The sequence below is a fragment of the Bacillus rossius genome (genome assembly GCF_032445375.1).
Source record: "Bacillus rossius redtenbacheri isolate Brsri chromosome 4 unlocalized genomic scaffold, Brsri_v3 Brsri_v3_scf4_2, whole genome shotgun sequence".
Taxonomy (NCBI): Eukaryota; Metazoa; Arthropoda; class Insecta; order Phasmatodea; family Bacillidae; genus Bacillus; species Bacillus rossius.
Genome location: NW_026962011.1, coordinates 46,184,012 through 46,198,795, shown reverse-complemented (window position 1 = coordinate 46,198,795; position 14,784 = coordinate 46,184,012). Strand labels below are relative to the sequence as shown.

The window sequence follows — 14,784 nt, the reverse complement described above, 5'->3', positions numbered from 1 at the left end:
CCCACACGGGGATACCGGTGACTCACCGCCGGTAAATATGATACATAATTATTTTACCTCACTTAACTGAAATTCGTCGCTGCAGATGCAAAGCTTTGTATGTAATTTTTTCTGTTGTACAACTTCAACGTAAAAAAAGGTGAAAATTTCCTGCACCTAATGCAGCTCACAAATGATAATATGGAACTAATGGTTTTGGGACTTCCAACTGAAGAAATACTATCTTCCTAGAAAAGAATAAATTGGTTTAATGTTATTGTTTAACCTCCTTCCAACCAACCAATTTTGGCAGACGAGAGGTTTGCATCTGTAGCCACAAAGATAACCGTAGGTAGAGAAAGGCAATACTTAGCGCATGTGGTATGTACTAGTCTCTACAGGAAAAGAAAACCCTCCTCCATACAATATATTACACATTGCCATACGTGGAAAAGCATATTAACTGTGGTTACATTATTTTAATAGTCGGTTAAAATGCTTTGAATATTTTTACAATGTGGCGAAAAAGAACTATTAATCAGTTTGGGGGGAAAAAAATCCAGTCCGGACAAAATACTTCATTCTTTGTATTTCTGTAGGTGAAGTATTGCCAAGCTTTTAAACATTTCGATGAAGTAGTTGTTCACTTATTTTCAAAACGGTCACTAACTCGTTTGAAAACAATGTTTTAATATCAATCATGCCTTAAGTACACACTGCCAATCTTGTGGGTAGCTAGCAAGATCAAGACACGGAGGAGAAACAATATCATGCGCTACCAGCGCATGTTAATGCAACTGTTTTAAATGCCGATCAGCCACCATCTCAGAAATAATCACACACAAGTAATTTTTTTCTTTCAACGGGGCTCTGAAAGTGGTTTTTTTTTCCTCTCTCTCTCTCACTCCCTCTCTTCTAATGGCCACCATCCCCTTGCTGTATGCACGCGTGTTTACCATTCATCAGCATGCCGCAGCGCTCACAAACAAACCAGCTGCCGCGCCGCGAAGCAGAAACATTGTTTCCACGCGCCTGGAGTTACCCGCTTGTGTAGCGCGCGCACCGGGTTGCATACACGCCAGGCGCTACCCAGCGCGCGAGCAGCTACGCAAGAGCACAAGACGCTGAAAGTTCCAACAAAGACGTTTTCCTGTACCCGTTCAAAAACTATGGAAGATTAAGAAAAGCAACGTACGCATACACCAAGTTTCAACTTCTTGTGTTTTGAAGACGGAGACGTCAAAAGTATAGATGACACGATTTTGTTTTATTAATACATCATGTTTTCACTCAAACTTTCGCAATTTAACATTTTTGTCATGTTAAATATGAATCATCAAAAGCAGCCCAACTGAACAATTTGTTTTCTGATGTTTTATAATTTCAAAAAGTACGGTTGGTAACGTGTTGCGATTTTCGTATTTTATAAATGTCGATGATTTACTTGCGTTGGTTCTGTGTTGAGTTATTGCGTAGTTTATAAACACGGACTAAAGACGATGAGAACTCTAAACCACTTGGGCTCAGCAGGCAACAAACTTTCCGGGTGGAACTTGAGGGGAGTTTTTAAAAAAAAAAAATAATAAAACTGTTTTTTTAAATAATACTGATTTTGACTACGTCGGAAGTGTTTCAAAATAACATCAGCGTGAACTATTGGGCATCAAAATACAATTCTTTAGACACACACGCACATTTTCTGCGCGTACGAACTTTACGTATGTCTTCGCCACCATCAAAATCGCAACTCGATTCTTGCCACGATCGAAAAACCACACACGACCGAGACGTGCGCTCGTCGACAGTTTCACGGGCAGGTCCGCCCGATGGATTACAGATGAGCGTTTCGTCACGACGACAGTAAACAGGCGTCGGGACGCTCCCGCCAATACGAGATCACCGGCGACCCGCTATCGAGGGCGCCTCGCCCAATAAAAGCGCGTCGCGTCGGCGCGACACCGGCCCACAATGAGGCGGCGGGCGTGGGTGGTTGGTTGGTTTACGACTGGCGCGACAAGCACAAGTGAGTGATTGCGTTGTGCTGATGGAAGCGCCCGAGGAAATACCGTTAAAACATCCTCCTCCAACCCCCCTTTCCACTGTCAAGACAGCTGTTTTATTGCCAGGACATGCCCCCATGCGCGTGTGAATACCCCGTTGCCCCATGGCCTATACGTGCAAGGCGCTGGAATGGAGCCAAACAACGTTGTCTTTTATTACGTTTTAAAATGTGCTCGCTAACAACATGGCGGCAATTACTGGCCAGAACCTTGAAGAATGGGTAAATACGGGGAAGGACTACGAAACTGAAGTGGAAATCTGAAACCACTTGGGAAAGACTGCCCCCCCACACCCCCAAAGTTACCTTAGCCAATCGGAGATCAAACAATCTTCCGAATGCGAGCCGGATACGCTACTGCGTAACCCAACCAAATCTGGAAACCTATTTTGAAAACTGTACTTACTAATTATGAACCAGGGGTTGTAAGCAGGGGGAGATAGGGTATAAATCACCCCCCTCCCCTAGAAATTATAAAAAAAAAAAATCTTTAAAAAGCTATCATTCTCACCAATAAAAATAACAATAGTAGTGATTATCTATAACCTCCTTCCCAACATTAAATTCTGCGTGCGATCCTTAATATGAATATTAATGCAATTGAGATACAGAAAGAATAAACTGGCACTGAATGTATCAAGTTGACGATTGAAATCAAGTAAAAAATCAGCGGGGAAAAGAATTAATAAAAAAAGAAGAATAAAAAATAAGTTCTCGAATTTTCGAACGATATAAACGATTTCACTGCCGCGAATAGATTGATAATCGATTTCCCTGTTATTAATCGATTTCATAGCCCCTTCCCCTGTTGTGAATCGATTAAATAATCGATTGTCCGGGTCGCTCGGTCCTGCCCCTCGGGAGACGGCAGTGCGGGAAGCCGAGCCTGCTCGGTTGCGCCACAAGCCGTCCCCGACGACCTTGCCCACGTGTCACGTGATAACGGCGCTGCGGTCGCCGAGTTGCTGCGAGACCGACCACGCCCGGAGGCGCACGCCGTCACACCGGCGCGCAACGGGGACGCACCACAACGTCGAAATACCACAACGCCGAAATGCCAAATTAACCACAAAGCCGACAGCTAGAAAACTGCTATGTACCACAACGCCGAAATACACTAACGCCGAAAAATGTCCTTGCAGGACTGCCACAAAGGTTAGGTTAGGTTAGGTTAGGTTAGGTTAGGTTAGGTTAGGTTAGGTTAGGTTAGGTTAGGTTAGGTTAGGTTAGGTTAGGTAAGGTAAGGTTAGGTTTGATTAAGGTATTTCGGCGTTAAGGTACATTTAAGAAACACACACAAATTCATTCAGTTGTTATTTCGGCGTTGTGGTACACATCAGTTTTCTAGCTGTCGGCGTTGTGGTCAATTTTGACATTCGGCGTTGTGGTTAACGACCCCCGGCAACCAGCACCGTCCACGTCTGTGGCAGCCAGCTTTCCAGCCCGTCAAACCATGCTCACAAAGTACTGTAGTTTGTCGAGCTAAAATTTAATCTGAAACTAGCTCAAGAACCCGCTTTACTTGTCCTGAAGAGGCTTCTTTTAGTATATTACGATCGAATGTTTTTTTAAAAATAATATTAAGATCGAAAGTGAACAAATTATCACTGTAATAGCCATAGCCAGATGATTATGAAAGGACCAACAATGCAACAGCAAAATTTCTTCAAGTAGTGCCAAAATTTGCTTTTTTTTTGAGGATGTATTTTGAAATCTCACGTAGGCAAGTGAATTTCCTCTTGTTTCGAAGGTCAAGTGTACAAAATTTCACCTAGCTCGGAATGAAAATGTAGATTTGTATAAAAAAAACCTACAAAAAACGGAAACTACTATTTGTATATCTGAAAAATATAAAAATTACACAATTATCATAATTACATTACGATAGTTTGTCCTAGCAATTGTTTAGTTTTTATTAATTACGAATTCCGAAACCAAAATACCGAATGCTTAATTTTCGTACAAAATAAGGTGACATATTTTTTTTTCTTCGGAAAAGACCTACCAAGTAGAATAATGCCTCATCTACCAGATCTATAGGGTAGTTACGTTCTAGAATTCGTCATTTTGTTACAGAACGGGGCTTGAACAGAGGCACCTCATTGGTGCAAGGGTTAATAATATCACGGATAACAATAAAGATACTACATTCAAGTGTGAGCGTAACATGCATGTTTCAACATAGCACTTAAATGCAACCATTATGCGCTTTGTCACTATTTAACAAATTTTCATAACCTGTTGTGCGCATTTCATAAATTTCGTAGACAGTGTCAGCACACGAGCATCAAAAAAGTATTTCTGTAAAACAAAAAAAAAAAAAACATTAAATATAATTACCAGCCATTTTTATCCCAATTAGTATAAAAAAAAACAATAATCTGCAGATTGATTGAGTCCTTAAGCAGACTGATCAACCCAAACACATACAACTGCGTGACCAATCATAACTGAACAGTTTCCCCAGCTGCGTAAAAAAAAAACTTACACTATGCATAATTTAAGATTTAAATATGTCGAGAAACATTGTATTCCAGTATGCGGGACCGTCCAACGCATGTGTAAAAAAAACCGATTCAGCTTGAAATTATTACATTCTCCCTCCCTGTTACTTTGGCATGTAAACATTGTTGCCATAACGCGAGTAGAAGAGTTATCGTCGAAGGGGCAATGAGGAGGGGGAAGGCCAACGACGTAACTTAACCGACACGGTCAACATCGCAGGTAAACACTCCCGTCTACGCAACGAGCTGGGAGGTGAATTACCTCCGTAGCGACGAAAACACTCCCCCCACCTCCCCATTTCCCCCAAGATGGCAGCAACCCGCACGACGCACCCTACCCCCAGAGTATCACCTGTCAACCTTGCGAGATAAGACCTCAGATACGTAGAGACCGGAAAAAATCGCGTGTTCAATGACCTTCAGGATAGAATCCAATATCCACTACACACTCTGGCAAATTCCAACAGTTCATTGGCTGTTGACTTGCGAGTAAATTTCGATTGTGTGGCCTATGATGCGACGCTTCTGTGAGTGATGGGTCTCTAATTGGCCCCCAGTCCTCCAGATTAACAGTGAACCAATGGCAGAAGCAGCACTAAGGTATAATTATTTGAATTTTAGCATAACACGAAATGAACCCGTGAATTTTTCAGGTCTCTACCGATGCGTTATCCCTACAGTCTACAAGACCTGCGAAATTCGCGTTACTATTTGGAGGGGGGGGGGGGGGGATGTTAACGCATACCACCATGAACTTTAAAAACAGCGTTCTCGTCGGGCCCACAGCTATAGTCTTAGACACGTTCCGAAGAACATCGAAACCAATAACCACATTACGAAGTTCAAACAACCCACACACCACACGTGCTGTCCGGGCGAAAGTAAAATTTGGCAGCAGCCAATGGTCAAGTGCGTGGAGTTCATCCTGGTACCGGAAAACAACACGGATTTTGTACGTATCTAAGCTATTCCAGCCCAGGACACGTGTGTGTGATACCCGCCAACCTCTACTACCCGTCTAAAAAAACATGGCAATAACCGGCTTAATCGAAAGCAAAGAGAGAGTGACATTTTTGTGAGGGTAAGGAAAGTCCGCAGGACGAAACGTGAATGTTTCCAATAAAAAAAATTCTTAGAAAAAAATTACAACTTTTAGACGAGAGCACTTCACAGTAATAACATCCGAAATGCATTCCAACTAATGCTCACGCTTATAATCTTTGCTAAACTTTACTTCTCCCTGACCAAAATTTCAATTTCCCTTACCTTTATAATTTTGTTTTAAATAGTTATTTTGTAATTTTCTGAACTTAAATAAAGGAGAAAAAAACAGCTGACACCATCCTCAGCAGGCCTAAATCTCTCTACCCTTTTTTATTAAAAAAAAAGAACTTTGCTTACGCCGTATTATAGTTTTTGAACCACCACCTAAAAAAAAAAAAAAAGGTTTTCACTGTTTGGGTTTCGGCAGCCTGGAGCCAGACATTTCCCCATATCAATATCACAGGGGGTGTTTCCACGACTTATCCAGGATTTCAAGTGAAACCTCTCACCAATTTTTAACTTTCTTGACTTTCCTTTGATTTTCCATAATGTGAGCAGCCTTCGTTTTCTTACGGTCAGTTTGGACACCCGGTGTGGTTGTTATCCTGATGCGAGGCATATTTGGGCAGAGCGACGCAAGGTCCCGACGTACCTCAACAGCCGGGTCCGTATCCATCTTCCTCCTGGAGAATAGGGCTCCCGTGGTAAAGGCTTCAGCGACTCCTCGGAGGTTCCGATCGCCGGCCGCTAAGACGGTCTTGGTCTCACTGGTCGCACGACGTCGTCACCGGACACTATTTATACAACCAGGAATACTACCGCCACCGACCAGGCGACAATATCGGGTTACCCCTTCACACCGCATTCCGCGACCTTCCCTCCCCGCTACGGGGGGAGGGGGGGGGGGGCTAAATATAAGAGGGAGGAAAGAAAAAAAAAAAAGGGGGGGAGGGAGTGTGGGTTGGCACCCGATTTCCGTATGATCCAGTTTTCGTGCCTCGTTATATATACTTCGGGGCAAGGTCGCGCGTGGATGCGCACTTGCGTTGCCGCGTCCTTGAAAAACGCTTGCGCAAGCGCGGGATCACGAGGGCTTAATTACCACACGAGGAAGAAAAGAAAACAAACCTGCTGGCAACACCTGCCCAAGATACCACTTCCCTGCTTCCAGAGAAACCACCAGTTCCCCACGCCAACAACACGGCAAAGAACACTTGGCCAGAGATGAGTCGACAGGGGTACCTTTTGGGTTTCGCCTACCTGGGTGTACACTGTGCAGAGCTTCACGAAAAAAAAAAAAAAAAGATATGTAAACGGTTTAACATATACAGGTTACGTCTCTTTACAAAAAAAAAATACATGAATATACTTAGGGCGGAATATTAGTTCCATTTCTGTAGTTCGTTTTTTAAAAGAAGAAAATGGCTTGAATGCAAGTTTCCAGAGTAATTATTAGACATGAAACGCCCTATAAATATTCTTGAATGCACCGAAGGGCCTTGCATTATACACCTTTATCTACATTTCTCCGCCATCTAATGTTACTGTTAACACAAATTTCATAGCAGCCCTATGCACGACGAGAAGACTGCGCACCAGTCGACACCCTTTGCGCTTTAGAGGCGATTCCGAGCTAGAAGCACCAGCGAGCGTCGCACTTATAATCCCGCCTCACTAACACACATACACCCTTAACTAGGCGGGCCCCTTATGGGGGGGTGGTATCCTAAATTATTCTGTTTATAATATTTCGATTTTTTTGCACATTATTTTTTTAGTAAATTCATAATATAACCATATTTGTTTATTAAAGATGTTTTCTATCAAGAAACTCCTTATTTAGTGGCTCCATGAAGTTAAATGGAGAAAAAAATTATGTCAATTGTAGGATGCACTGAAAGTATAAAATCGCGTGGTATATAGCGTTGGATTAACCTTTTGTATGTAGCCTTACATACAAAACTTTATTTTTCATAAATAATTAATTACATAAACAATTAGTTTTTCTTCCAAAACCATAGAAATATTAGTCTTTTATGGTTTGGGGAACCCTAATTCTTATGGATTTATGAATGATATTTTAAAAATAAAGTGTTTGAAGACTAAGGTTACACTTTAATGCTTAATTCAAAACTATATATCACACGATTCTATGCTTGTGGTACATGCTTCAGTAGAAAAAGCAATTTAGAAACAACTTTTGTTATATTATTAATTTATTTAAAATCATGTGCATAAAGACGAAATATTAGGAGCAAAATGATTTAGGTTACTAACCCCTAAAGGGGGATCATAACCCGCAACTTTGGATTTGGCAAATTTTAGCGATATAATTCAGATTTTAAATATATCCATTTAATTTAAAGGCATCTAATTTAATGGTGCAAATTAACACGCTTCAAAATTTACCCGCCGGGAGGAAATTATTAATTTCTCGTGAGCTCCTGTAGTTTACGAAATAATTACACTAGACACAAATGTCTTTCGAAATGTTCTTAAGCTAGGTCCCCTGACGTGTCGAACAAAAAATAAAAAATAAAAAATAAAAAATAAAAATAAATAGTTCATCTGTATTGCAAGTTGCAACATATATGTTTTTTTCCTGAAACGCAATATGGTGGGGTACGTTTCCTCCCCCTCGATCGCACATTATCCTCCCATCACACGCCTAAACAACATGGCAACGAGACCAGTGATCGGCGATCAGTGATCTGCTGACACGCCTCTAGAGAAGCTGTCGGAAAAATAAAATTGCCTGTGTGACACATGAACGAGAAAAAAAACCACATACACTAATTATAAATGTTTCGCTCAGTCTCACAAGCAGTGTTATTTTTTTTTTTTTTTTAATTTTAACACGATACCTCCGTTGCATTTGTTGGTTCTGTAACAAACATTTTCAACAGATACCCGCAAACTGTAAACATAAAGGATGTAAAGTAGCACAAGTGATAATTAGGGAAACTTTAGCGACCTTTTACACGTACTACGTTCTGTTGGGGAAATATTGGTGGAAGAAGCAACAGATTCAAGAGCAGCAACGAGAGACTGGAAATGTTTTGGTGCACACCAGAACCCGCGGCGCAGTTCTGGGGCGGGTACGGGGTATGCCAAGCACATCACTCTCGTCAAGGAGAGAGAGAGAGAGAGAGAGGAGGAGGAGAGAGAGAGGAGAGAGAGAGGAGAGAGGGAGAGAGAGGGAGAGAGAGGGAGAGAGAGAGGGAGAGAGAGAGGGAGAGAGTCGCGGGGGAGGGACGCCTCTGCGACACCTCTGGCTTTCGCGTTCCAGCGCGAACCGCCAGGTCCTATAATTACGCTCCGTCCGCGTCGCGCCAGCCCCCCCCCCCCCCCCCCTCTACTTCCGCCCACCAGTCGGAAATATATATAAACCGCATGCAGCAAAAAACTCTGCCCCAAATGAATGTATACAATCACCAGGGAATTTCAATGACTTTTCCAGGATTTTAAGTAGAATCCATGACGAATTCCGACTTGCCTGAATTTTTCTTGATTTCCCGTGCGAACAGGGTATTGCCGATCCCGTCAAGAAATAACAATGGTAAATGTTAAAAATTTTCTCTCGCTGCAACGAGAGTCGCTCTACCGGAATGTGAGTTACGCCCCCCCCCCCCCCCTCCAAACCTAAAGTAAGAGGTAGAACACTTGATGGACCATCACAACTCAACCGTTACAACTGGTACCAGTGCACGATCAAAGGAAAGCACCCCAGCGACAGAGACGCAACACGACGGGTAGCCTAAGACGTACATCAAGTTCTGTCCCTGCCCAAACACGCCCGAATATTCACCTTCGGCCAACCTCGGGTTTATTTGTATATATATTCATATTTCTCTATTTTAATGTAGTAACTAACCTAACTAACCGTCCATAGTGTTTTAAAGTGTTTTAATGTAGCTAACCAAACCGACCACTTTTAATATTTGAATTCATTTTTCACGCGCGAAAATGGCCGGAGGTGAATATTCGGGCGTGTTCGGGCAGGGACGGAACTTGATGTACATCTTAGGCTTCTCCAACACGACAGCCGACTAGACGTGCAGACCGCGGGGGCCCGCATCTCCGGCGCGAAAACAGGCGGCGATGGCCCTCTTCGTGTCGAGGAGGGAGGGAGGGAGGGAGGGAGGGAGGGAGGGAGGGAAGGTCATCGGAGCCGCGAACATCTGCCGAGGGCGCGGGGCTGTCCAAAACATCCTCTCCGCCTCCTGCCTACCAGCAGCCTCCCGATGAACACAACTAAACTACATGCTTCCCGATTGTAAAAAGCTTGCTGCCAAACGATAACAATTAAAAAAAAAGTCCCATGTTAGAACACTTTTTTTCAAGTCCTGTAAAACTATTATCATTGCATTGGTTAAACGATGTGAATAATTAAAAAAAAAAAGGGGGGGGGGGCTGTCTGTAAAGTCGGTTTACGGACGAAAAATTTTTACGTGATAACGTCATAAGAAAACATTGATGAAAAATTGCATACTTTTCAATCTTCCAATATTATTTACAGTTTTTTTTGCAAATTTAATTTAAATAATTTGTTTAAATATAATGACGAACAATTAGTTAAAAAGCCCGCCTTAAACTGTTTGATATTGTAGAAGATTTTCTCGCACGGCGGTTGGCCGGTTCTTGCACGCTCGGCTCAGGCGGAACGTGACAATTTTTCGTGCGTGCAGCCGGCGTTCGTCGATTTATAAGACTATATCACGTCAAAACAGACTATGCCAATCCCGACGCTTTACCAACGTATAACGAAACAGTAAGGTAATTTTTTTACACTTAAAAAACCGGCTTTGGAGTCTTCTATGTTGGTACGGGTTCTATCTTGGATTCGCTTCATCTCAGAAAACGTAGTTGTCGGTGTAGATTGTCTTAAGTTTCTTATATCCTCCCTCCCTCCCTTCCCCCCCCCCCCCCATTACAACCAGCTAAATGCTTTAGATGTAGCTATATATAAAAAAGAAGCGTTTAAGCATATAAAAAGGTATCTTCTTTGTGTGGGAAACTTTGTTAAGTGGTTCAGCGATAGTCATATGCATAATGCCACCAAATTAGTTTGAGGTGATATTTCACTCACTACATTGGATATCGTCAATTACTTTCTAAACAGTCATATCAGAAATATTTGTGGGGTGATAAAATTTGGTGTTTTCTGCGAACAGAAATGTTTGCTTGAGCTGTGTTTAAATAACTTACACGACTGAATACATATTTCTAAACGCAACTGTTAGTTTTAAAAAAAAGTACAGAACTGAACCAAGGAAACATAATTTACACAACCGGTATTTAAAGCGAGAGGAATAGATAGCACGATACCAGAGAAAGCAGACAAATAGTCATGAGGTCACGCCCGCAGTGATTAACGTTGCTGTATTACTTTGTTACACGGGGCTTTTTCACGAAGTGCCACAACAAAAACACTTCCTGAACAAAGAGCAGGCTCCAAAAGCATCTGTCACATGAACTTACTTCAGGCCGTGTCTAATGGCTGAAGTGGTCATTCGTTTGTTCGGTGGCTTTTTTTTTTTTTGTGGGCGACAGCTCACGACGACTGGGAACCGAGCAGTGATTCGTCACTAATCCGACATCCAAGATGAGGTCCAAGAACGCAGCCTTGCCCGCTACTCGGGTTGCAGATGACCGTCAGCCGAAGGCATCCGATACTGAGAGTCGAATTTCTATGCAGCCACACGAACACGCACGGAATTTCGCAATATATATATATTTTTTGACGTGACAGCGTCTAATAAATCGATGAACGCCGGCTGCACGCAAGATAAAGAATGACTTGTAGTCCCGTTACGCACATTGTACCGTCACGCTTTGTCCCATTGCGTTCATTGTACGCTTGCGCCGCATCTATCTCTCTCCCACTCGATTGGAACAACCATCGATTTGACTTTTTCGAGGCACACCAAACTTGAAACACTCCCATTCCTTTCATACTTTTCCTATCATCGTCCTATCCTTAACAGAATAACACAGACTGGAAGAAGTTAAATAGCAAACATGTATAAAAGTTATAGTTAAAATAATCTCTTCGTTAAAGTAATAAACATATTTGAATTAATGAGTTAAAATAAAAGTAAATTTATAAATTAAGTTGTAGATTTCATTTCACTCCTTCTTTGAATCCATACAAAATAGTGATAATTCAATAAAAATGATACAATTTTATTCATAAAAGTATGCAATCATTTCATCAATGTTTTGTTATGACGTTGTCACGTTAAACTATCGTCCGTAAACCGACTTTACAGACAACCAATTTTTTTTTTTTAATTCTTACTCACTCAAAACACATTATCTTTTGGGCGAGGAATGCTCTAAAAATCAATGTTTTCCTGGAATCATAAAAAAATAGCTACCTTTAAACGAAAAAAAAATGGTTATCGCAATGGTTTGGTTTGAAAATATTTTTACTGGCGTCAGATTAAATTTATAATACTTTGATACATTTACACCCTTAAATTGTTTCAGACATTGTGACTGTCTCTTCCAGTGTGACATATTTTATTGTTTGTCTTTGAAGCGAATACAATCACATACTTTAAATAGGATATTAATTAGTACATGATGATATCTAGCTGGAAAACATGTACAAAAACATTTATGATGAAACTATTTTGTTTTTACTTTTTGTGTACTTTCTTTATATTTTAATGGTATTAATGTAACATCATATCGTTTGTGAATGTTGCTGCAAATAATACACTCAGCTAACTTATTTTAAATCCAATAGAATGACTACAACAATAATAACCTTTACTAACTTAAAATAAATTTCGCTACCGTTAGGCCGTACAATACATACTGAATTATTTTCCATCGAACTGACTTGCCAACTGAAAATCCTGGCTCAGCAGAGACCGTAAAAAAAAAAAAAAAAAAAAATGTCAATTTGTTGGCTGTCACGGCTGGAATCCAGGCAAAAACCGCTTCTGTGTTTTTGATAACTTGTAAAAATCGACTTCATCGCTGCATCTCGCGCGCAGGATTTTGTAATGGAAAGGGAGGACCCAACAAAGACGAGGTTTTCAGGCACGCACCACAGACTGTAAAATGAAAAAGTTCCTTCTACGGGGGAAGATGTGAATAGGTTGAAAATACGGGAGGGGTGTCTAAAAGGTTTTCGGAACGCTCCTTCCAAAAGCATCCGTGCCGTGAAGTTTTCCCATGACCTCCTGCGATGCGAGCTGCGTACAAACCATTTTTCTCAAGTTTCCTCGAAGCCTCCCGCGTCGGCGAATTAATCTTTTTGACCCCGCGCTGCCTGTTCGCAACCCGCCCGCCTCTCGAAAACTCGGGGAAACTGGGCCCACCTACCTCCCTTTTTTCCCCCTTCCTTCTCAGGGGAACTTAGCAGAGCTCCGCCAACGGGTCGCTCTAATGAAGTTAACGACCCGTGGAATTCTCGTCCACGGGCAGCATAGTAATTCCTGCAGGTCGCCGGGAGTTTGAAGGCTCGTCAGCTGGCTCCGAAGTACGTGCTAACTTCGGTCCTCTGCATCCTCCCTTCCCATCCGCCGTCTCACCTCTCTTCCCCCTCATTCTGACACCTCTCGAGGTCGCCAAAGTCACAATCCTTCACCGTGGCGTCCACCTCATGCCACATACATGCCATCATCATCGTGCAAGTGTTTGTTGAAGAATAAACAAGGCATGTGCGGGCTGGACTCTCGCACATTGGCGTAGCTGTGTTCGTAATGTTGGGGGGGACAAATAATGATTTTGATGTCACGTAAACCCATTTCCCTCTTACTAAGACGGGGGGTCCTGGGGTCCTCACAGGAAAATTTTGGTTTTAAAAGTGCAAAATAGCGTTTTTTAAGCAGTTTTTGTATCTAACCATTGGATACATCGTTGTTAAAATTATTATTGTTTCCTTAAGATAAAATTTGATGAGTGAAGAAATTACAAATAAAGTTGGGCAGAATAATATTATAAAATAAAAATATCGCGGTCTAGAAAGTTGGGGGGGACAGTCCCCTCCACCCAAAAAGTTCAGGGGGACACGTCCCTCCTGTCCCCCCCGGTTCCTACGCCCCTGCTCACGCACCATGTTAGATGGAAGCATCCATGGAATTGGTTGTTTAAATCTTTAACACGTTCTATACTGGACGCTAATTTCATATTCCTAACAATCAACGTTTGGCAGTAATAGCCATTAGGAAAGAGATTGAAAAAAAAAAAAAAAATACAAAATAAAATTTCTGAAAATGTTAAAAAAAAAAATTATCACAAGGGTACTTTCCTAATTACCTCTAAGCAACTATACCTAATTATATCTGGAAAAAAAATTTCACTCTACCTAAACTACAGAAATAAATTATAATTTCACTAAATTATATTTTAAAAAAATAAGTTTTTTACCAGTAAAGCGAGAGGGTTACATAACATGAAAATTTCAACTTTCCCATCCAGTTTGACGAGATCGACGTAAGGAGTTGACAAAAAAACCTAGTCCCAGTATATTGCCAAGTACGGCAATTTTTTTTTTTTTTTGTTTTATTTCATAAATCCGAGACTGTCACGTCGTGGTGGAGGTGCGAGGTTCGCGGGCGGGAGGCGCCCTAAGGAGGTTATTCGGGTCGTGCGACGTGCGACGCCACCTGCCCTCGCTGACCCCCCCCCCCCCCCCCACACACACACACACACACACGCCGCGCGAGCATAAAGACCTGCTTGTCTCGTTGGCCCGCCTCCAAAGCCTGACGGAGCGACCGCTGCGTTTTAATTGCGACGCGCGCCGCCTGGCAGCCGTCCACCGAAACCCGCCTCGCAGTCCACTCAGGGGCTGTGTTTGATAAGACGGGCCACGCGCAGCGAGTAACGAGCTTCGCAGCTTCAGCAAAGACTCGTCTGCCAAACCAGAACTGTGGCGATCACACTTAGTCGGCACGTTGTTTGTGGCTGTGATATCCCACAAGCTCTTTGCAATCTCCAAGTAGTGATAGGCCTACTTCACGACCGGTACGTTGAAAGTACGTTACACGCAGGCCGCAAGGGTGTCGCCAGCCGATGACCGGGGGGGGGGGGGGGGGGGGGGGGAGAGAGAGAGAGAGAGCAAGTTGTGGGAAAAGTATGTATTTTTTTATGCATTTGACATTTTTTTTGAATCTCTAGGGCTCTAGGGGGGGGGGGGGGGCAACTGCCCCTCTACCCCTCTACCCCCCCCCCTGGCGA

At 42.4% G+C, this 14,784-nt stretch overlaps 1 protein-coding gene across 2 annotated transcripts in view; it reads right to left on the bottom strand.

Annotated features, from left to right (window-relative positions):
• Positions 1 to 14,784, bottom strand: part of LOC134542033 (A-kinase anchor protein 200-like) — a 162,325-nt gene that overhangs the window by 26,184 nt on the left and 121,357 nt on the right. The window lies entirely within an intron of this gene.